Genomic DNA, 22,439 nt, shown 5'->3' on the forward strand with positions numbered 1-22,439 from the left:
TAAGGTTCATTTATAATAAGGGCTTTGAGTGCAAACATGCAATTTTTAAAAATTAGTTTAGACAAATCAGAACCAGGAAACTTTAAGAGGATCATTGCTATATGAGTCTGAAGGCTTAAAATTCAGGTTTTACTGGGCATGGTAATATTCCCCTGCTACTGAGGAGACTGAGGCTGGTGGATACTCTGTTTGGGAGAGTCCTGAGCTGCAGTAGGGTTACAAATGACTGAGTGTCCACATGAAATTTGGCATCAATATGAAGAACCCTCAAGAGTGGGAGAAGTGTTAATCAAGCTGCCTAAGGAATAGCACATTGATCTAGTGGAGAACATCACATCTTCCATGTTGATCAGTAGTAAGATCTCCATGCGTAGCTACTGTACTTCCCTCCTGGGGGAGATAGGAGAAAGCCAAGTCTCAAAAAAAAATCAGGTTTCAATATATTGACAGTGGTGTAGAAGAGGATCTGCTATGGAACCTGAGATAGAATCTTATTATATTTTCTTGGGAAGTTTCTCATTCATGGTTCCCAGGATCCTGACTCTGGGCACGATTGTGAGGTTTGAAAATAACTTGAAATACACAAGCCAACCATTAATACATATAAAAAATTATGATTTAATTGATGCATATTCTGTCTGTTGATATTAATTATAGATCTTCCATGGTTTGGTAGATGGTTTTTGACATTTGATATAGGCAAAAAATAGTTAGTCTCTTGTGGCTAACCTGGCTATGATAATTTCCAAACTTAGTGAAGCTGGGTCTCAAGCTTCTCAATTTGTTTAGGACTATGTTATGTCCCCTCCTCCTTCCCTAGTTCCTCTTCAATAAACTCCAGTGGTTCCTCATTATTTCTATGATCACATAAAATTCTGCTATTTAAGCCCTTCATAATTTGTGTTTGTAAGCTCTGTTTATTGCATTTATTCTTTAATATTAGATTTGTTTTGTATTTATGTTCTGATAGGAGAACATTCTGATAGGAGAACATGAGGGTAAATTAAAAATATTGGTAAAGGGTCTCAAGGAATGTTCCAGGGAGGATCAATTGAAGGAATTAGAGATGTTTGGGTAATAGAATAAAAGGTTTCAGGAAGACATGAGAGCTTTTTTCAAGCTGCCAAAAAAATTGGAAAAGGGTGATAATAATGATAGCAATAAGTATCATTGATATAGGCCTTTAAAGTTTGCAAAATGTTCAACAGAATCTATCAAATTTACAACAACCTATGTGATAAATAATAAGGGTTAATATTTATACCATGTTTATAGTTTTCATGACAAAGCCAAGACATAGGTGCTAGTATTATTTCACAGATGAGAAAACTGAAGGTGGGAGAGGTAACATGACTTGCCAGGTCATATGGATAATAAATGATTAAGTCAGGATTTCAACTTGAATCTTTCTGACTCCAGGTTTATGGTTCTACCCATTGTGCCATCTAGCATCTTTGGGTACTCTGATATTTTAAGTATCTATTATCTCAGTGATATGGGAACTCTAATACAGATGAAACTCATTCATTCCTTTTTATATAGTGTGATTGTTATGCATGTCTTCCCATAAATTTCCTGTAGGTGGAATGTAGATTCCACCTATTGATAGGTAAATAGGTAACTGGTATTTACTCTTTAATTTTTGATCCAAATTCATTGTCTCTTTGTAGTGGTTGTCCAGCATTTGTGAGTTGTACATCAGTTGAATGGGTTATTCATTCAGTTATATACCATAATCTGCACACTAGGCATTCTTCATCCACTTGTTTTTTTTTTTCTTCAATGTGAATAGTTAGATCAAACTCTTTTAAGTAATTATGGACTTAACTTAAGAGATTTTGCAATATTTTGGGAATATGACACAAATGATAGAATATCATCTAAGAACAGAAGTTTTTGGAGGATCTGTCTATTAGGAATCTTTTTTTTATTTGGCTTTTGCATTGAATGATCCCCAAAACATTTGTTAACACCTTTAGAGAATATAATTCCTTATTTCATGCATTGATTGTATTAATAATCATAGGGTAATCAAAATTCTTTATTATATTTTTCAAGGAATTATTCTCCTGGGCCAAGTGCTTTTTAAAAAAATCATTAATAAAATATAAACAGAATAGGATCTTGTATTTTCAACACCTTTCAATTTGCAGCTATGAAAAGGCAGTTTATTGAAGTCTTCCTGTTCCTTCCTCAAAATTCTACTATATGATAATATAACAGATCATATTGTGATTATAATATTATTATATTGTATAAACATATTATTATATATAGTATAAAATTTTGCAGAAATGGGAAAGTAAAATTATGGTCCCAAACTTTTGTTGTTCCTCCATGAAGGGGTTCTATAGGAGGGGGTTTTAATTTTTCTTGTGTCATTGGCACTTTTGTCAATATGTTGAAGCTTAAGGACTTCTCAGAACAATATTTTTCTTTACTTTCAATATTTTATTTTATTCTTAATTTTCAAGTTTCAAGTTCTCTCCATTCCTCCTCTCTTCCCCAATTTATTGAGAAGACAAGAAATACAATTCCCTTCATACACAGGAAGTCACTGTATACCCCATTGCTCTAGTTGTTTTCCATAAAAATGGTTATTCTAACTAGGTGGACAGCACTTTAAGTTTTCATTTTGTTTTTCTTTTTGTAGCTCAGGCTAAATATGCAATGGCTTTAGACAAGTCAATCCCACAGGTAATTGGCATAGAAACTTTGACCTGCATATTTCCCATCTCTCTTTAGACAGCCTGGTATCATCCTTCTTCTGGATGCTTATTCTAATGGTGCTGATAGAAATGAGCAGTTTTACCCTTACTGCAGTTCAGAACTCCTGAGTCACTGTAATCCACCAGCCACAGCCTCCACACTGGCACCAGTGGGACTGTCATATTTCAAGTTTTTCAAAGCATTTTACATATTACAGCTAATCTCCTCCAAATCCTATAAAGTAGATGGCTATTGTTATTCTCATTTTACAGATGAGGGAACTCAGTCTGAGACAAGGTAAATGACTTGCCCAGAATTATACAGTTAGTAAATGTCTATGAGGTAGAGAATTCTATTTAAAAGTTGGTTTTAGCTTATTGATATATCACTTTCATAACTTAAATGCAAATGCAAATCATGGAATGTCTGTTGATTCTGAGGCTATTTGGTGGGTATTACACAATGCCTTGCTAGTATTGAAAAATTCTAGTGACTAGTAAATGTCCTTAAGCTTCAATACAAATCCAAAATAAAGTCAATAAAAGTAGAAAGAGCAGTAATATCCCTAAAGAAGACACAGGAGTTCCTGAGACTTTATATGAATCTACTTTCTTGACTCCTGTCTAAGAAGGTATATGAAATTCACACTTCATTTCCACACCTACATGGAAATATGCATCTATGATTTTCTCTTTCTCTGCCTTTGTCACTGAAAATATTCTCTCCCCCATCATCCCTCCCTTCCTTGTTCTCTCTCCCTCTCTTTCTCTCTTTCTCTCTCTCTCTCTCTCTCTCTCTCTCTCTCTCTCTCTCTCTCTCATTGTCTCTAGAACACACATATGTATATATGTACACACATAATTATATACTCATATACAAATATACATACATATATATGTATATCATTTTTTACAACTGTTCTCCGGGTGCTAATACATTTCTGCAGAATATGAGTAAATAGACATGAACAAACTGTCTAAGAGTTTATATATGTACACACATAATTATATACTCATATACAAATATACATACATATATATGTATATCATTTTTTACAACTGTTCTCCGGGTGCTAATACATTTCTGCAGAATATGAGTAAATAGACATGAACAAACTGTCTAAGAGTTATTCAGGTAGTCAGTGAACTATGTAATCTGTTGGTTCAGAGACAACAGTTAATAGAGTGAGATATTTGCTCTCTGATCAGCATGGTCTGCATAGCATCTAGGCTCCAAAAGTCAATTTGTGTCCTGTTGGGGCGTGTCGCATCACACTATATTATCACATTGAGGATAGAAAATTTGGATAATGAATATATGATTTTGAAGGAAAAAAGACTATTTAGTAGATTTGATATCTATGAAATGGAGCCTTCACTAAGGTTTGTCTTCATCCTGGGTAATTTGTTACTCTTTATGCACTTCATTACTGTTTTCTCTTTTTAACAATGTGAGTTAGAAATAACCTTGCTAATTAACATCTATTTTTAGCTTGATGACATGATACAGTGAAGATAGATACAGAACATTCTTCCACTTCTGAAAGATAAGTAAGTTACCTTTCTTCTTTCCAAAGGGAAGACAAAGTTAAAAGTATTTCCTTTACCCCATATAGAGAGAAAGCACCACGTTTGTCCCACTAGAGAAGGACCGATAGTGATCGGAGGAGGATCCATCTGGCCCAAGATCAGATAGTAAGTGATATAGCTGTAATCTGTGACTAATGGATGGGACAGACATGACCTATCATGAATGAGCTCTTTTTTCCCTCTTCATCTTCTCCTCTTTGTATTTCATGGTGACAGAGAAAACAGGCAAGAATTGAAGAGGACAACTGGAGGTGGTGAGTAAATTTGGTGTTTTGGGGAGGGGGTGTATCTACTAAATAAGGATATTGTGAGTACTAGTAATATTGGAACATTTCCCCAACTCCTTTTAATGGTTATTGATTACTCACTCAGACAATATTTGAAGAGAAAGGAGAAGAATGGAACATTATCTAAGTGTTGGGTATTTTGAAATTTGGCCAGAAAGCCTGAAGGCTAGAGAACAAATTTTGCAGGTGAAAATAGGGATTCACTAATGGCAGATCATCTTCATTCTAGCAGGTATGAAGAAGAAGGAAAGCATTTTACTGAATTACGGGTTTGTTTTTGTGTTCCTGCTGGAGGCATAAATGCATTGAGTGGAAGGCGAATTTCTTTTTCTGGAGATGGTAAAAAAGAACTGGAGGAACTCTTCTCTGTTCTCCAGCCAATCAAAGAGGAATGAGCACTTTCAAGCTCCCTGAAGGAAGATGAAAAACAAAAATTCTAAATGTACAAAGGTCAGTCAAGAACACAAGGATTCTGAAATTTTCTGGGAGGAAGAATGGGTTAAAGAGACAAATATCTTAGAAAGAATGGGTGAGGGTCTTATGAGAAGGAAGTAATTTCTTATGGTGCATTGGAGGATAAGAAGGAACTTTAATCGGTTCAAAAGCATTTTTTAAGGACTTAACAGGCACTGTGCCAAGTACTGAACATATAAAAAGAAAGGCAAAAACAATATGTGCCATCAAAGAACTTCTATTCGAATGAGGGACATGTAGATAACTAAATATACATAAGGCCTGATAGAAAGGCAATCTGAAAAGTAGCTGGGAGGCCTGGGATCAGTCTTCTGCAGAAATTGGATAAGGCTTAAAAGGTCAGGAAAACCAAGAGAGGGAGATGAAGGGGCAGTATGTTCCAGTACCCAGGAACCAGCCAGTGCCAAGGCATGGAAATGGGTCATTACCCTGTTTACCTGACCCTCAGGAAGACTTGAGTTCAAATCTGCCCTCAGATACTTACTAGCTATGTGACTCTTGGCAAGTTCCTTATCCTCTAGACTTCAGGTAAAATGGAACTTAACAATAGTTCCTGCCTCACAAGGTTGATCTGATGATGAAAGAATGTAATAGATGTAAGCATTTTGGAAACCTGAACAGGTTATAGATTATCATCATCATCATTATTATTATTTTGCTGAGGCAGTTGGGGTTAAGTGACTTGCCCAGGGTCACATAGCTAGGAAGTATTAAGTGTCTGAGAACAGATTTGAAGTCAGATCCTCCTGACTTCAGGGTCATCACTCTATCTACTGCAAAGATTATTATTTTTATGGTAGATGGAATGAGGTATAAGTCTGGGAAGGTAGAGCCTAGGTTATGAAGAGATCTTTATGTTTGGTCTTCAAGGTGTTAGGAGGCCACTGAAGTTCTCTGAGCTATGAGGTGATCTGGTCAATTCCATACCTGAGAGCTCAGTGAAGGATGGATTGGAGCAGGGCAAGACAAGATTGAGAGATAGGCTAAAAAGTAGTAACTGAGGCAAAAAGTAACAAGGGTCTGAAGTATGGCTGTGGTTTTGGGAGAACATAGATCCCACCAAATTACTGATCTCAAGAAAAGATTTGATATAGTGGTAAGGATATAGTTTTGTGAGATGCAGACATGTTTTGATGATGACAACTAACATTTCTATAAGACTTTCAGATTTATAAAGTATTATGCATAAATTACAGTTTTTTCAAACACTTTACAAATATTATTTCATTTTACCCTCACAACATCCCTGGGAGGTAAGTATTATTACCATTTTCATTTTAAACTTAGGAAATTAAGGAAAACAAAGGTTAAGGGACTTACCCAGATACTCAGTAGGGGAAACAGGATCTGAGCTCAGGGCTTCCTGTCTCTAGGTCCAGCACTGTGTCTATAAGCTGACATGAATAATTAGAAAGTCGATTCTCTTTCTCTGCTCACATTCAGAAGGTGATGGAGAGCCTCCTTAGCCTTGTCAAACCTAAGGACTCCTTCTCAAGTGAATCCTGTGGGAACAAATATTGCTTCCATAAGGAGCATTGAAACAATTGCTGCAGTTAATGAAGATCTGACCTAACATAGTAACTATAGAAATGCTCAGTATTTCAGAGAAAATTACAAGAAAAGGAGGAAGAGATGATACTCAAGGGACCAAATATTTATCCACCAATATCTGGGTTATATATAATAAGGGAAGTGGTCTAGAGCTCTTAATTTAAGGTGGTAAATATGACTTTATAGTTACAATTGAGATGGGATCCAATTTATGGTTAGAATATAACTGGAAGACATATATCTTATACCTTTCCATACTTCTTATAACTTCACTCCCTCTAACATAAAAATAATAATCACTAGCTTGTTAAAGTTTGCAAAATGCTTTCATGTCTTATATCCTTTCATCTTCAGATCAACTCTGTGAGGCAGGAGCTATTGTTATCCTCCATTTTTAGTTAAGGAAACTAAGGCTGGAAGGTAAGGGACTTGCCCAGAGTCACACAGCTAAGAACAGGAAAAGATTAGAATTATGTGTCAAAAAAGTGTCATTCTAATGAGAAAGTGCCCAATTTGACAGAGAAAGCATCAGAGTGACAATTAAAGGAGGGAGAAATAGAAGTGAAATCCTGATAGTATACTACAAGCCAACAGGAGGAATTAGCTGCATGATGAATTTTTAATTTAAATCACAAACCTGGCATGGAGGAAGGATATGGTTATGATAAACAGGGTATTTCAGACCACTGAAATTTCCAACATCTAGAATTCTGTCTTCTGAAATCAGAGCAATTGGATCTAGACTTGTCTTGATAATACTTTCATTTTTCAGGAGATAGCATCAAAAGAAACTACTATTTTCTACCTGATCAAAACAAAGAAACTGGTTGGGAAAATGGAAATAATAAACTTATAAGAAAATGAAAATGACATCTTCCATTTCCTGATAGTGAAAAATCATTTGATCAGAAATCTGAACTAGACAAAAAAAGGGAAAGTAAATGGAGAAGCTACACTGTAGGAGAGGGGTTGACAAATTATGGCCCAAAGGCCAAAACCTACCTAAAACCTGTTTTTGGACAACTAGTGAGCTAAGAATGATTAGTATTCTTTCAGTCAGATTTGGCCCTCGGGTGGTAGTTTGCTGGATTCCTGCTTTATAAAATCAATTTTCAGAGTTTAAAGCTAGGGTGAGTAACATCACTTGACCCAAGACTCCAGAGAAGCCACATCTATAATGGGAGGAACTTTGGATTTGGAAACAGAAGAATTCAGTCCCACTACTGAACTAGCTGTTATGACCATGACCAGGTCTCCACCTTTTTTGGGTGTGTTTGTTTATTTGTAAGATGAAGCAGTCGCATTAGATAATCTCCAAGTTCTCTTAAATGCTTTTCCCATTCTAAATCTAAGACTTTGCTCCTATGAAAAATGAGGCTGAATTTAGGGGAAGGGCAGCTCTCTCTCTCTCAATGTCAAAATTTTAGCAATGATGTCTCAACTGTGTCCAATGAAAAAGTAGAAGTCTTTAAAGGAGATAGTGTTGCTAACCATGGTGCTGATTACCCAAATCATATTTGAAAAGGATGTGGACCAGTGATGGAAAAAGTGAGCACCAATACAAAAATATGCCACAGAGGTGGAAGTATGTCCTATCTGAGTCTTCTCTTTGTCCCAAACTAAATAGTCCCAGAGGCTTCAATTGATCCTCATAGACCGTTATCCTGAGGCCCTTCATGATCCTGCTTGCCCTCTTCTGAATATAGCAGCTTACTAATTTCTTTCCTAAAATGTGGCACACAGATAAAGCACATTATTACAGGTATGGTCCAACCAGGGAAGATGGAAAGTGGTACATTCGTTCGTGATGAAAAATAAGATAGTACAGCATGTAATACAATACAATACAGTACAATAATACAATACAATATAATGCAATGCAGTAATTACTTTTTAAGTGGAATTATCATCACATTTTAAATAAATGCTTATGTTTCTTTTTTGACTGACATTTTATAAAAGGAATGCAGTAAACAGGGTGCATTTTAAAAAAGTTTTTTAAAAAAACATTTTGTTTTTGACCAAAAACATTTGTTTTCAAACCTTTAAATTCCAGATTTTCTCCCCTTTCCCTTTCCCAATTGAGAAGACACATGTGAAGTTGTGTTCAAAACATTTCCATAAAAATCACAGATTCCTCTCTCCCCCCAAAAAAATCCACAAGAAAAATAATTTTTTTGTAAAAAAAGGATGCTTCAATCTGTATTCAGACACAATCAGTTCTTTCTATAGGTATAGATAGTATTTTTCCTCACAAATTCTTCAGAGTAGTCCTGGATCACTGTATTGCCGAGAATATCAAAGTCATTCACAGTTGATCATCCCACAACATTGCATTACTTTGTACACAGTACATTTCACTTTGCATGAACTTAGGGAGGACTTTCAAAGATTTTCTGAGAGTATCCTGCTCATGGACAGGGTTCATTTTGAGCTGAAGTCTGTAAATATTTGTAATAAAAGCATCTCACATATGTCAACCCTAATTAACTCAACTAACAAAATCTTCTATGCTATGATACCTTTATCAATTAGGAAATCTATTTCTCCATCCAAGAGTCTTTTTCTCATCTGATAGAGGTACTGACAAAGTGCATACTTGTTATTTACACTAATTGGGATTAAGGATATGGGACATTCCTATTACACATTAAATTTTACTAAGGACAAGACATTGTGTTAAGCATCAGCTATGCAAAAAGAAATTAAGCAGCTCTTGTCCCCCAGGACATTATATTCCACTGAAGAGGATGTGCCATGTAGACAAATAAGGATAAGTGGTAGGGACCCAGAGAAAGCAAACAAATGGTCTTAAGGTAACAGTTCTTAACTTAGTATCCATGAACTTTTCTTTTAAAATTTTACTGATTGTATTTCAATAGAATTGATTTCTTTGTTAATCCTAAGAATTTTACTTTATGCATTTTAAACTATTCTGAGAAGGGATTCATCCAACTGCCAAAGAGGCCCATGATACAAAAGAAGTTAAGAATTCCAATCTTAGACTATTTAAGGAGAAACAACTGAGAACTATGGGATCAGGGGAGGCTTTATACATTGAGTTGAATCTTAATCTACAATTATCTGCAAATATCTGAAATTCTCTCCCTTCTCATTTCTCCCTCTTGATTTCTCAAACTTCCTTTAAGTCTCAACTAAAATCCCACATTCTCCAAGATGTCTTCCTTAATCCCTCTAAATTCAAGTGTATCCCCTCTGTTAATCATTTCCTATATATCACGTATATAGTTTATTTGAATAATGCTTTCCTCATTAGATTGTAAGATCCTTAAGTTTGGGAGTGTCTTTTGTTTTATAATTGTATTTCCTGTGCTTTGCACAATGCCTGATATATAATAGGTGCTTAATAAATGTTTGTTGGTTGATTGATTAAAAGAAGATAAGGAACCAGGAAGGTGGAGATAAAGATGGAGTCTTACGTATTTTTTTTTTTTTTTTGGCTTGTTTGGATATACACAGAGGTGGAAAAAGGCATGACAAATGTGACAAACAGTAGTTCAGTTTGGTTAGATTCCAAAGGATATGGATGAAGAGGAATAATGTAAAATAAGTCCAGAAGCCTAGTTTTAGAGATTTTGAGTTGGAAAGGACGTCTAATCCAACGTTGTCATTTCACATATGAAGAAACTGAGATTTAGAATCATCCCACAAGTGGTAGAGACAAGGTTCAAGACCTCTTGCTCCAAATCTAATTGGCTTTTCAGTCCACAGGCTGCCTTCCTGCGAAAGTAGTAGATGCAGGAACAGGAGAGAGCTAACCAGTAGTGAATTTTTGAGGAAGGAGAGAGAAAGGTTGGGGAACATGGTAGCTCTCTTCAAATATTTTATTAATTGCCACATGGAAGAAAGGTTAACCCCCGTCTGACTGGCTTCCCTATGCAGAAATAGATAGAATCAATGGGTGGATGTTAAAGGGAGTGCAACATGAGAAAATATTTTCTAACAATTAAAGCTGTACAGAAGTTGAATAGTTTTTCTTAGAAAGTGAGAGTTATCTCCTATCATGAGAGGTCTCTAAGCAGAGGCAGGATAACCCTTTGTTGAGGGAGGCTATAGAGAAAATGATTCTTTTTCAGGTCTAGGTCAAACTACAAAGCTTCTGGGGTCCCTTCTGACTTTGGGATGTTGGAATTCTCTTTCTTTCACATTTAGCTCTTCCTTTCCTAAAGCTCTTTTTCTCTTCAGAATCAGCACTGCAATGTTTTACCCTTAATCAGCTCAGATGGGTTAGTTTTCTCTTTCCAACTAAACTACATGCTCCTGGAGGATAGAAGGCTACACATTATTATTTTCCATGTCCATGAAATTTCCATGAAACATCTGGCCCTGCACTGGACTTCTGGAAGTGATTAATAAATATATAATTGGTTATTTAGTGGTCATTAGAAAATTCACTGTTTTCTTTATGGAAACTTGAAATTCAAGATCTTGGTCAAATTTTAGCTTATATAAGTTTAGGAAATATTTCTCAAAATGCATATTTATATACATATATATATAAATATAGTGTTTGTATGGATGCATATATCTATATCTATATATACATGTATTTATGTATAAACCCACATATGTGGGAGGGTGTGGGGGGGAGTTGTAACAGTCTCTCAAACTTTTCTCATCTCTCAGCTTTCTCATGTACAAAACTGAGGGTAATTATGCCAGTAAAAGCTACCTCAAAGAAATGGTATGAAGGGAAAATGCCTAAAACACTTTACAGATTTTAAAGCACATATAAATGTCATTTATTTTACCTTCTTTCATGAACAGTTGGGAATAGTTACTTCCTTCCCAAGAAATGTCCAGAACAAAACACTGCACAATGTCTTACTCATCAAACACTTTGTAAGCTCATCTCAAGAATTCCCATTCCTGATTCTCCCCCAGTGATGTCTCCTGACTCATCCCAGATATTACTTTGTATTAATTAATTATTTGTAATTAATTAATTACTTGCACCACTGTTGGTGGTGCAATGGAAAAAGTTGTGGGCCTAGAAGTACAAGATTCAAGTGCAAATCTAACCTCAGACATTTGCTAGCTAAGTTACCCCTGAAAAGTCACTTAACTTCTCTGCAATATTCCCATATGTAAAATGGGGATAATAACAGAACCTAATTCACAGGCTTATTGTGAAGATAAAATGAGATGTATTTATAAAGTATTTTGTAAAACTGAAAGGAATCCATGAATGCTGGCCATGCATTTATAGATCTATGTGCCATTCCTCCTCATTTGATATAAAATGCTTAAGGGCAGAAATTGCTCTCTTTTTGTGTCTGTATCCCTACCTAGCACAAAGAAGCAACCTGGGTGTAGTCGGTAATGTTGGACTTGGACTTAGGAGATCTGAATTCAAATCTTGACTCAAAAACTTACTAGCTATATGATGCAAAGCAAGTTAATTAATCTCAGTTTCCTCATCCATAAATTGGGGATAATAATAGTATTTATCTCACAAGAATAATGTGAGGATCAGATGAGATAATATATGCAAAGTCTTTTGCAAATATTATTAGGTATTGAATGAGTGATGAATTACTTTGTCTCCAACCAGTTTTTTTCACTGCCCACACCAAACACTATATTCTGGAAGAACTTCTGCTCTCTTGATTAGTGACTGCCTTTATCAGAATACTATTTCAGGAAAACCAACTCACAAAAGTGCATCCTGTCTTATGCTATTTTTTCCCTTTAGTCCTGGAAACTTGAATCATGATCAAATCAACTCTGCCATTGTTCCTGGATGGTGGGTGCCAATTTATTCTCCTAGGGCCTCACTCAACATCCCTTTAACTTTCTGGACCAAATGAACTTCTGGAGTTTTCCTCCCCTGTTGATATTATTTTCCCCCATTGACATTTAAATTCCTTGAGTTCAGGGACTATCTTTGAATCTGTATCTGTATTATTAGCCTTCAGCACAATGGTTGGCCCATAGAAAGAGCTTGGTAAATGTCTTTTATCTCATTGATTGAATTGAGACAGAACAGATTTGTAGCATCATGGAAGAAACAGAATAGTACAGTGTCTGAGTGGAAGAAGTATACTTCTGACACTGAAGTATGACACAAGAAGTATGACACTGAAGTCATACTTCAACAGATGTTAATTTTTAGGAATCATTTTTATCAACACGGAAAGGCAGGTGTGTGGATAATGTTTGGCTCAGGAAGCAACAACAATCTCAACCTTCCACATTACCCTAACATGGTTTCACATGGTTCTTGGTTAAGATAGAAAGTCCCAAGAGGCCTTTCTGTAAAATTTATTTCCTGAATGCTTTCATCATGAGTATGATAATCAATCAAAAAGTCTTACTGAGTATTTCTCATATTCCCTGTACTATATAAGTTACTTGGAGGGAGAAAACAGGTACAATGAGATGTCCAAAGCATTGTAAGCTCCTTGAGGGTAGGGACCATCTTCCTGGGGAGATAAGCTCATCATGAAGCAGTAGCTCATAGTGTAAGACAGTATCTAATTAAGTCCAGAAGTGTTCAGTGTTACAGATGCTAAGTGCTGTGAGGAGCACAGAGGACTGGAAGGATGATGGAGGTTGAAGTCATGAGGGAGGACTTTATGGAGGAAGTGGTACTTAAGTTGCGCCTTGATAGGAAGGTAATTCAGGGAAGGAGATAAGCAAGGTGTGTTAGAGAGACTATGAAGAAACAGATCTTAGTGAAATGATGATGTTAAGTGGATATTTTTACCCCTAGCCTTGGTATTATGAAAGCTGATTTGATTGTAGTTTTATTGAGAGTCAGGAAAAGTCCCTAGAAGGGCAATGGAGAGTTGTGGTGTGGGTTGTAATAAACTGTGACATATGGTGAGACATATGAGAAGCCATGTAAAGGATGTCCTTAAAACAAAGTATGAACCAAGAAAATATGGACTGGTTACATGTTGACTTGCCCCAGGTTCACCCAACTAAAGTCAGGTCTTACTGACTCTAAGTCCAACACTCTATCCCCAGCTTCACTTTCCTTACTGCTTATTCCTATTTCTTGGCCATTTGTTAATTGGGGAGTGGTTCTTTTTCTTATAACTATATCAATTCATCTTCCTTGTTCTTTTTGATATATAGCAATGTTTGTGTTTGGTTAAAGCTCAGGATGAAAAAGAAAATTAAGAAAATATGCCCTATAGGGGAGAACAATGGGAAGAAGACCTCTGGTGTGTCAGGGAGACTTGTGGGAGAGAGCAGGGAAAAGAGCTTTAGAGAATGGATCAGCAAAGATGGATTGGGTAAGGGCTAATGGAACAAATTTTCATGGAGATGAGATCTCGGAGTCATTCGTTTATTTAATTGAATTTAATCATTAACAATTAAAAATATGTAAGATAACACAAATTCATTAACTGTTCTTTGGTTTTGTGGCATTAGACTTGGGAATAGAAACAATCTGTATTCAAAATGGAATCACCACATAACCTCTCTAACTCTTAATTTCCTTCTCTGTAAAATAGAAATAATACCTGTAGTACTTAGCTCAAAGGTATGTTCCAGATGATATAGCTAGCTACACACATATATATGTATATATGTATGTGTGCATGTATATACATATATATGTATATATACACATATGTGTATACATAGTAAAAGCTACCTCTAAGAACTGGTAGGGAAAATGCCTAAAACACTTTACAGATTTTAAAGCACATATAAATGTCATCTATTTTGCCTTCTTTCACGGGCAATTGGGAAGTTATTTCCTTCCCAAGAAATGTCCAGAACAGAAAACTGCACAATGCCTTACTCATCAAATACTTTGTAAGCTCATCTCAAGAACTCCCATTCCTGATTCTTCCCCAGTGATGCCCCCGACTCACCCTAGATATTACTTTGTATTAATTTGTTTGTTGGTCGGGCAATGGAAAAAGATGTGGGTCTAGAAGTACAAGATTCGAGTGCAAATCCAACCTCAGACATTTGCTAGCTAAGTTACCCTAGTAAATCACTTAACCTCTCTGCAATATTCCCATCTGTAAAATGGGGATAATAATAGCACCTAATGCATGGGTTTATTGTGAAGATAAAATGAGATATATTTGTAAAGTACTTTGCAAAAACTGAAAGAAATCTATGAATGCTGGCCATGCAGTTATAGATCTATATGTCATTTCCCCTCATTTGAATTTTAAGTCCCAGCTTCCTCATTTATACAAGGGAAATGATTGTTTACCTTATAATTGTGTCTGAAATATGAGAATTTATAGAAAGTGTTCTGCTTTGAAAACATGACATGAATATCAGTTTTTTGTTTGCATGCTTTTTTTTTTTTTGCAATAGAGAGGGGTCATAGAATGTGATCCAGACTTCTGAGAGGCAGCTAAGAATGCACAGAGTACTAGACCTAGACATAGGAAAACCTAAGTTCAAGACTCAGATTCATATGACCTCTGTGACTTTTGGCAAGTTACTTAATCGCTGTTTGACTCAGTTTTTTCATTTGTAAAATAGAGACATGTTACTTCCTACCTCCCAAGTTTGTTGTGAAGATCAAATGAGAGAAGTAATTGTAAGGCCCTTAACTTATCACTCAACACTTAGCAGGCTCTATATAAAATGCTAGCTATTGTCATTATCATTTTGTTTTATTAGCATGTGCACTGCAGCTTAAATCCAAGTCAGAAATACTTTAGATCAGGTAAGATGGTACTTTGCATATCTTAAAGCTCTATAGTAATGTCAGCTATGATCCTCTTCATTATTACTATCATTATTCCAGACCTACAATTATACTGTTGTATTGATATAGGAAATTCTTGACATAGACTCTCCCCTTTGCCAATGAAGAGGAACAACAGGTCTGCTACGGGAGGCCTTGGAGAGTTCCTTGCAATTCTGGGACTTATTCAGGGTCACACAGTTAATATGTGCTGAAGGTAAGATTTGGTCTAGGGTCATCATGTCTCCAAAACCAGTCCTCCATCTATTACTCTCAAATATTCAAATGGATTTAGGACATCATTGATTGGTCTGTCCCTCTAATTCACACCTCTCCACTCCTGCCCATTTTATGGAACCTGCCCATCTTGTGGGACCTTCCTTACTTTTTCTCCCCATTTGAAGGGCACTAAAATGTGTGTTAATTGATCATCCTTTATTTTTGTCATGTCTTCTCATCCTGTCCTACCATTCCTCAATGTACTTGACTTGTTCTTCCTAGTTCTTCATTGGCTGATGGTTCAGCTCACCCACTCCCCCTACTATGTACCTCTTCCATGCCCTCCAGGTTATGTTCATCTTTAGCTCTTCTTAGATGGTATTGTTCTACCTTACCATATACTGACTAATATTTAAAAGATGGGTCTTTGCTTGCATAGGAAGCTTGGGTTCCACAAAACAGTTTTGCAATTTCCTGAAAGAAATGCCAGCTTCCATCTACTAAGCCATTGTCAAGGCTGACATTTTATCACTACATGACTAGAGGCTGGTGTTTTATTTTTTTTACCTCTTCTCTGAGATTTGAATACTAAACCAAATATATTTTCCAGACTTGACTCTCTTAGCTACTTTACCCAATCTGAAAGCTCAAAATTCAGCTAAAATTATTTTGATAAAATCTTCACCAGCTTTTTATCTTGGGATTCAAATTATGAACAAAGCGTCTTTTACCAAAAGGAAAAAAAAAACTCTCCCAGGAAGTTGTAAAAATAACTTAGGATGAAAAGTGAGTCATTGGAACCTAAAGTTCTATCTCGGAGTTGGGATGCTACGGTTGTGAGATGCTGGAAGCTTTTTTTTTTTTTATCTTGACCCTGTATTTTTTAAAAATCTTGACCTCATGGAGGAGTCTTAATGAATCAGTGGATTGGTTTCTACCCCACTAGAGGAAGACAATGCTGTGTAAGTAGTACGGACCCCAGAGAAATGGAGACCTGTCCAGTGTGTGGCAGCCTTGGTAAGGCTCTGCCTCTCCCATATACATTTTTTAAGGATGATGTGGTTTCAAACGTACACTATTCAATCCCGAATCAAAGCTGACTCATGAAGAAAAATACTGTTTGATTCTATTTAGTTCACAATTTCCACCCCCTGAGTTAAGGGCGTCTGCCTGTGCAGTCAGGGGGGAATATGGATAATGCGGCCTGAATACATTCTTATAAGTATTAGAAGAAGCATGGAAACAGAGAGCCCTCGGTGACCTCCCTGGCCCTCTGTTGATCACTGGTGTTTGTTGTAGGAAGCAGGCAAACTTAAGCATCGAAGTGTTATTGAACAGAAACCCCTTCAGAAATGTCTCTGGGCTTTTGTTCTCGGGCTGCTGAGCAGTAGGGGGCCCCCTCCTCAGAAAGCAGACTTAGACAAGTATTAGGAACTGGCTGAGATGAGATGAGAAGCTTCAGAGGGCCTTCATCATTAGCTGCTAGTGGTGGAGATTAGTGATCTACGCCGGGATTATCGAGGGAAAGAGGGCCAGTGTTGGCTAATTGTTCATTAATGCTTGTAAAATAAGCCGGCTGCAGGAAAACTGGCCATTGTCTGCCAGCTCAGAGGGAGCCCAAATTGGATCTGCTCATCCATGGCAGTGGGGATGGCAGGGAGAACACAGGTCTGAGGGGGGGCAGCTTCTAGACAAGGCAAATGGCTTATCTCCTAGCCTCGCTCTGTTGAAAACATTCCGGCGGATGCCGGGATGCGGATAAGCAAGGATTTGCATTGTCAAGGCACCAGCTTTCTACGTGGCAGGGCCCCTCCGTGCCAGGGGAGGGGATTCTCTTCCTTCTTTCACTCACTATTTTGGCGTTTGTTCCTATAACAGAAACTAAGTTAGTAGAATGATGGAGATGGTGATGGGTCTCAGATATCCAGCTGGAAGGGCCCTCAGAAGCCAGCCAATCCATCCACCCCCACAACTTTGCAGAGGAAATTGAACCAGGGGGAAGTTAATTGGTTTGCCCAAGTTGTAGAGATGGTTGTGCAGTGGCTGCTGGTGACGGTGGTCCTGATTCTCATTACTATGGTTGTCATTTATGTGGCTTCAAATAAGAATGAGAACTCACATTTATGGTTTATTCTAAATCTTGCAAAGAACTTTATGTTTGATTCTTATGAAAAACTTTTTCTGAGGAAGTTTCCATAATTATATCTATTTTACAGATGAGGACTCTGTAACTGAAGGAGAGTAGGTGACTTATGAATTACCTAATGTCACCCAACTAATTAGTATCTGAAGGGGGGATTTGAATTCAGAGCTCCTGCCTCTAGGTCCACTGTACCATCCAGCTGCCTATTCACTTAAATGTGTGAGGCCTCAGTTTCCTCACCGAAAAAACAAGAAACTTGGACTAGTCAGCCTCTGCGTGCCTTCTAGCTCTGGATAGCACCAGTAGTAGCAGCAGCAACAGTAGCAACAATAGTAGTAGCAGCAGAAACACCAGAAGTAGTGGTAGTAATAGCAGAAGTAGTAGTAGTAGTGGTAGTAATAATAGTAGTAGTAGTAGTTGGGTTAGCAGCAGCAGCAGTAGTAGCAGTAGCAGCAGCAGCAGTAGTAGCAGGAGCAGCAGCAGAAGCAGTAGCAGCAGCAGTAGCAGTAGCAGCAGCAGTAGCAACAGCAGCAGTAGCAGCAGTAGTAGCAGTAGCAGCAGCAGTAGTAGTAACAGTAGCAGCAGTAGTAGTAGTAACAGTAGCAGTAGCAATAATGGCAGTAGTAGTAAGTAGCAGTAGCAGCAGCAGCAGTAGCAGCAGTAGTAGCAGTAGCAGCAGCAGTAGTAGTAACAGTAGCAGCAGTAGTAGTAATAACAGTAGCAGCAGTAGTGGCAGTAGTAGTAAGTAGCAGCAACAGTAGTAGTAGTAGTAACAGTAGCAACAGTAGTAGCAGTAGCAGCAGCAGTAGTAGAAACAGTGGCAGCAGTAGCAGCCCCAGCAGTAACAGCAGTAGCAGCAGTAGTAACAGTAGCAGCAGCATTAGTTATAATAGCAATAACAGCAGCAATAGCAACAATAGGAGCAAAGGAGCAAGAGTAGTTGCAGCATCAGTGGCAGCAGTGGTAGCAGTAGTAGCAGCTGCAGGATCTTTCCAGTTTTAATAGGAATCGCCAAAGAAGTAGCATGGTTTGATGAACAGAAATCTGGGGCTTTGGGTTCTTAAAGATTTGGGTTCTTGAAGTTCTGGGTTCAAGTCCTGCCATTAACAGATGCTAGTGAAGTAACCACAGGCAAGTCTCATCGTTTAGTATTTTATTCTAACACAGCGAGTTACAGACCAGCTGCTAATGTGCAACTGTTGGAGAGAGCTTACATGAAAAGTTTCTACCATATCAATGAAATCACAGGTAAGATTGGGGAAAAAAAAGAAAAAGAAAAAATGCACCAAATATCATTAGAGCCACTGAGGATACAAAAACAAAAAAAAATGGTTCCTGCCCTGAAGGAGTTTACATTCTATTGATGGGGTAACAGGTTAGAGGTAATGTGCATAAATTAATAAAAATAAAATAATATGAAGCAATTTCAAGATTCAGTAGAAATGTATATGTGTTATGTATTGATGTATACAGAAGGGGAAAGAGATACAAAGATACGGAGATAGACAGAGATGGAGAGAGTCAGAGACAGAGAACAGAAAGACAGAAAGAGATGGAGGGTTGAGAACATTTTCAATTCTTTCATTCTGTAAATTATTAGCTGGGTCCGGCATAATTAGGATAATACAATAACAAGGTACCTCCTACTTGGAGATCTCAGAAAGCTTTCCTTATCTCATCCTCTTTTCACTATTCCCCCTCCCAGCAAAAAAAAAAGAAAAAAAAAAGAAAAAAAAAAAAAAAAAAAAGGAATAAAAATTCACAGAGAGTCTTTTTTCAAGTCACAACAAAGAAGACAGTTGGGGCTGGGATAAATGATTCAGCCCAAAGTCACAAGGTGTTGGAGTCAGAAGGTTCTGGCCCAGCTGCCTTTTTTATGGCTCCTTCTGAGAAAGCTTATTCCTCTTCGGTCTGGCTTTAGTTATTCAGAAGTTTTTCCTGACATTACGAATAAGTTCGCTTTCCTGGGAGGCCTCCCCGCTCCTCAGTAAGGTGATAATAATAATAATGAAATAACTAATAAAATAGCTAACTTTGCCATAGAACCTACTATGTGACAGGCACTGTATAACCCCTCTGTCTCTATTTCTTTGTCTCTCCCTATACCCATACTTACATATACTACACACACATATACATATACTTACAAATACATATAAAAACACATACATACACATTATATATAGAAATATATGTGCACACAAACACACATTATATAAGCATACACAGCTTATATACACATAATATACCTGCTATACACACACACATATATATACACAATACATGCACATGTATATACACATTATATAAACACAATGCAGACATTATATACATACACATGCACATATACATACACATTATATATACACACATACATACACCTATTATATATACAAGCACAGATATACACACATACATGAATACATATATACACATTCTATATACACATACATATACACATTGTATATAAATACATATACACACATACATACCACACACATAAACACACAAACATACGTACACATCACATAAACACATACACACATGTAAAACACATCCCTTGATATACACACATACACACAGTACACATATCATATACATACACATATGCAACACACATATACATATATGCATACACATGCACATCATATATATATATATGCATACACATTATATACACACACGTTTTATATATATATATATATATATATATATATATATACATATATATACATGTGCACACACATTACAATGTACCTTCACATATATACACACATACATACATACACTACAATGCACACACACACACATACATATACATTATACATATACATGCATGGACACTACATATGCATACACATACACACAATAAATATACACACATATATACACGCATATAACACAATGTATATACATTGTATACACATACTTGTATATATACATCATACACATATGCATACATACACATTATATATACATGCACACATATACACACATACATTATACATGGGTACACATTTTTACATGCATTATATATGCACATGCATACACATATATACATTCATGCATTATATAGATACATATACACACATACTTTTCTCTCTTTCTGATTTTATTCTCACAACAACCCTTCAAGGTAGACACTATTATTATCCTTATTTTACAGATGATGAAATAGAGAAAAACAGATTAAATGACTTGTGCAGGGTCACACAACTAGTAATTGTCTGAGGCTGGATTTGAACTCCATTCATTCTAATTCTGGGCCAGCATTCTATCCACTCTGACATCTGGATCAGTGCAGACATGTCAGTATTCCATCATTGGAAAACACCCTGACCTGGTATATTTGGATGTGGACCACTATTTGGGATTTAGGTTGGAGTTCTTCTAAGGGGCCGAGAAGATTGGAAGCAAAATAAAGACCATGCTTGATCCAGGTAGAGACTCCCCTCTCCTTCAAGGGAATCTTTTAGAGATTTTTTTTTTTTTAATTTGAAGCTGACTGAAAAGAGTTATGGCCATTCCCACCCAACTGGAACCTTGTGGATATTATTAACATATCCTTTGCCCATTCCCACCTCCATCCTTTGGTCTTTCCATTCAGGAATCCCCCCTCATCTCCCATGCCCTCCTTATCCTCTGCAGCTATTCAAATCCTAGCCATCTCTGGAAATCAAATCATATTCCATTTCTAAGAAGCCTTTCTTCTCCACTTGAACTCAAATTGATCTCTCTCTTTTCTCCCTCCACCACTCATATGGATGCTCGATCATACCTTGTTTTATGTTGTCTATCATTAACTGATATAATAATGATAAACATTATTAGCAGGGACCATGTATCCCCTTTCATAGGAGAATAGAGAGACCAGCCTCATGGCTCCTGCTAGCTCTTTGGCAGGAGTCAGTTTTTCTCAGAGAGAGTTGCACAGAGATATTTGCATATTTAGACAGACTTTTGGACATACATATAACCTAAATGGGTAATATGCAAGCCTTACAATTGTATTTTATTTTTTGCTGTGGGAATTGGGGTTAAGTGACTTGCCCAAGGTCACACAGTTAGGAAGTGTTAAGTATCTGAGGCCAGATATGAATTCAGAATTTGATTTGAACTCACTTTAAAAAAGGCATGTGTACAAATATGGAAGAATACTAGGTGTGGTTGATTAAGTCCAAGTGTAACTATTATTGGGCCAAGTTGGCTGGATGTGGGAAAAGCTATGATCCTTTTGATGTCATTTTGTGTAATGGCACAGATGGCAGTGAATAAGGTTGTAATGCTTCCTAAGCAGAGCATAATGGTTAGGGCTGTTTGGTTGGTCTCTATTAGGGGGTTAAAGCAGATCCTCCTGACTTCAGGGTTGGTGCTCTATCCACTGTACCACCTAGCTGCCTCCTTACAACTATATTTTTAATGCTTAGTATGTAAAAAATTATCTATTAATACATACATGAGGTGTTCTTTTTCTTATTATCAAGAGGCTTTCACTTTTTATTTCTTGGCATTATCCAATTCCTTATATTTCTCTAAGTTATATTTCAAAATATTCTTTATGTGTCATGTTCCCCAGTCTCCCCATATTTGCTTGCTATATGACAGTTGCTCGGGTATCTTGTTATTGCCCCTCTCTGCGCACATCTAGTCAAGCACAATTGTGTATTGTAGGCAACACTGCTTTCTAAAGCCATTGACACTGTAGCTTTCTAGAACCTTAGATCTAGTGAATTTTTCTTTCCATTTTAGAAAGTGAAATATAACTTGGAAATAGC

At 36.9% G+C, this 22,439-nt stretch overlaps 1 long non-coding RNA gene across 2 annotated transcripts in view; it reads left to right on the top strand.

Moving 5' to 3' along the window:
* LOC116423539 overlaps positions 1-22,439 on the top strand; it is a 73,472-nt gene that overhangs the window by 19,905 nt on the left and 31,128 nt on the right. The window contains exons 2-4 of one of the 2 annotated variants that reach the window (XR_004234149.1): positions 4,325-4,403; positions 4,515-4,552; positions 4,815-5,035. This is a non-coding gene — a long non-coding RNA (uncharacterized LOC116423539). The remainder of the gene's footprint in view (positions 1-4,324; positions 4,404-4,514; positions 4,553-4,814; positions 5,036-22,439) is intronic. The other variant, XR_004234148.1, reaches the window with a different exon arrangement.

This window comes from Sarcophilus harrisii, chromosome 4 (assembly GCF_902635505.1).
Source record: "Sarcophilus harrisii chromosome 4, mSarHar1.11, whole genome shotgun sequence".
In the NCBI taxonomy this organism is placed as follows: domain Eukaryota; kingdom Metazoa; phylum Chordata; class Mammalia; order Dasyuromorphia; family Dasyuridae; genus Sarcophilus; species Sarcophilus harrisii.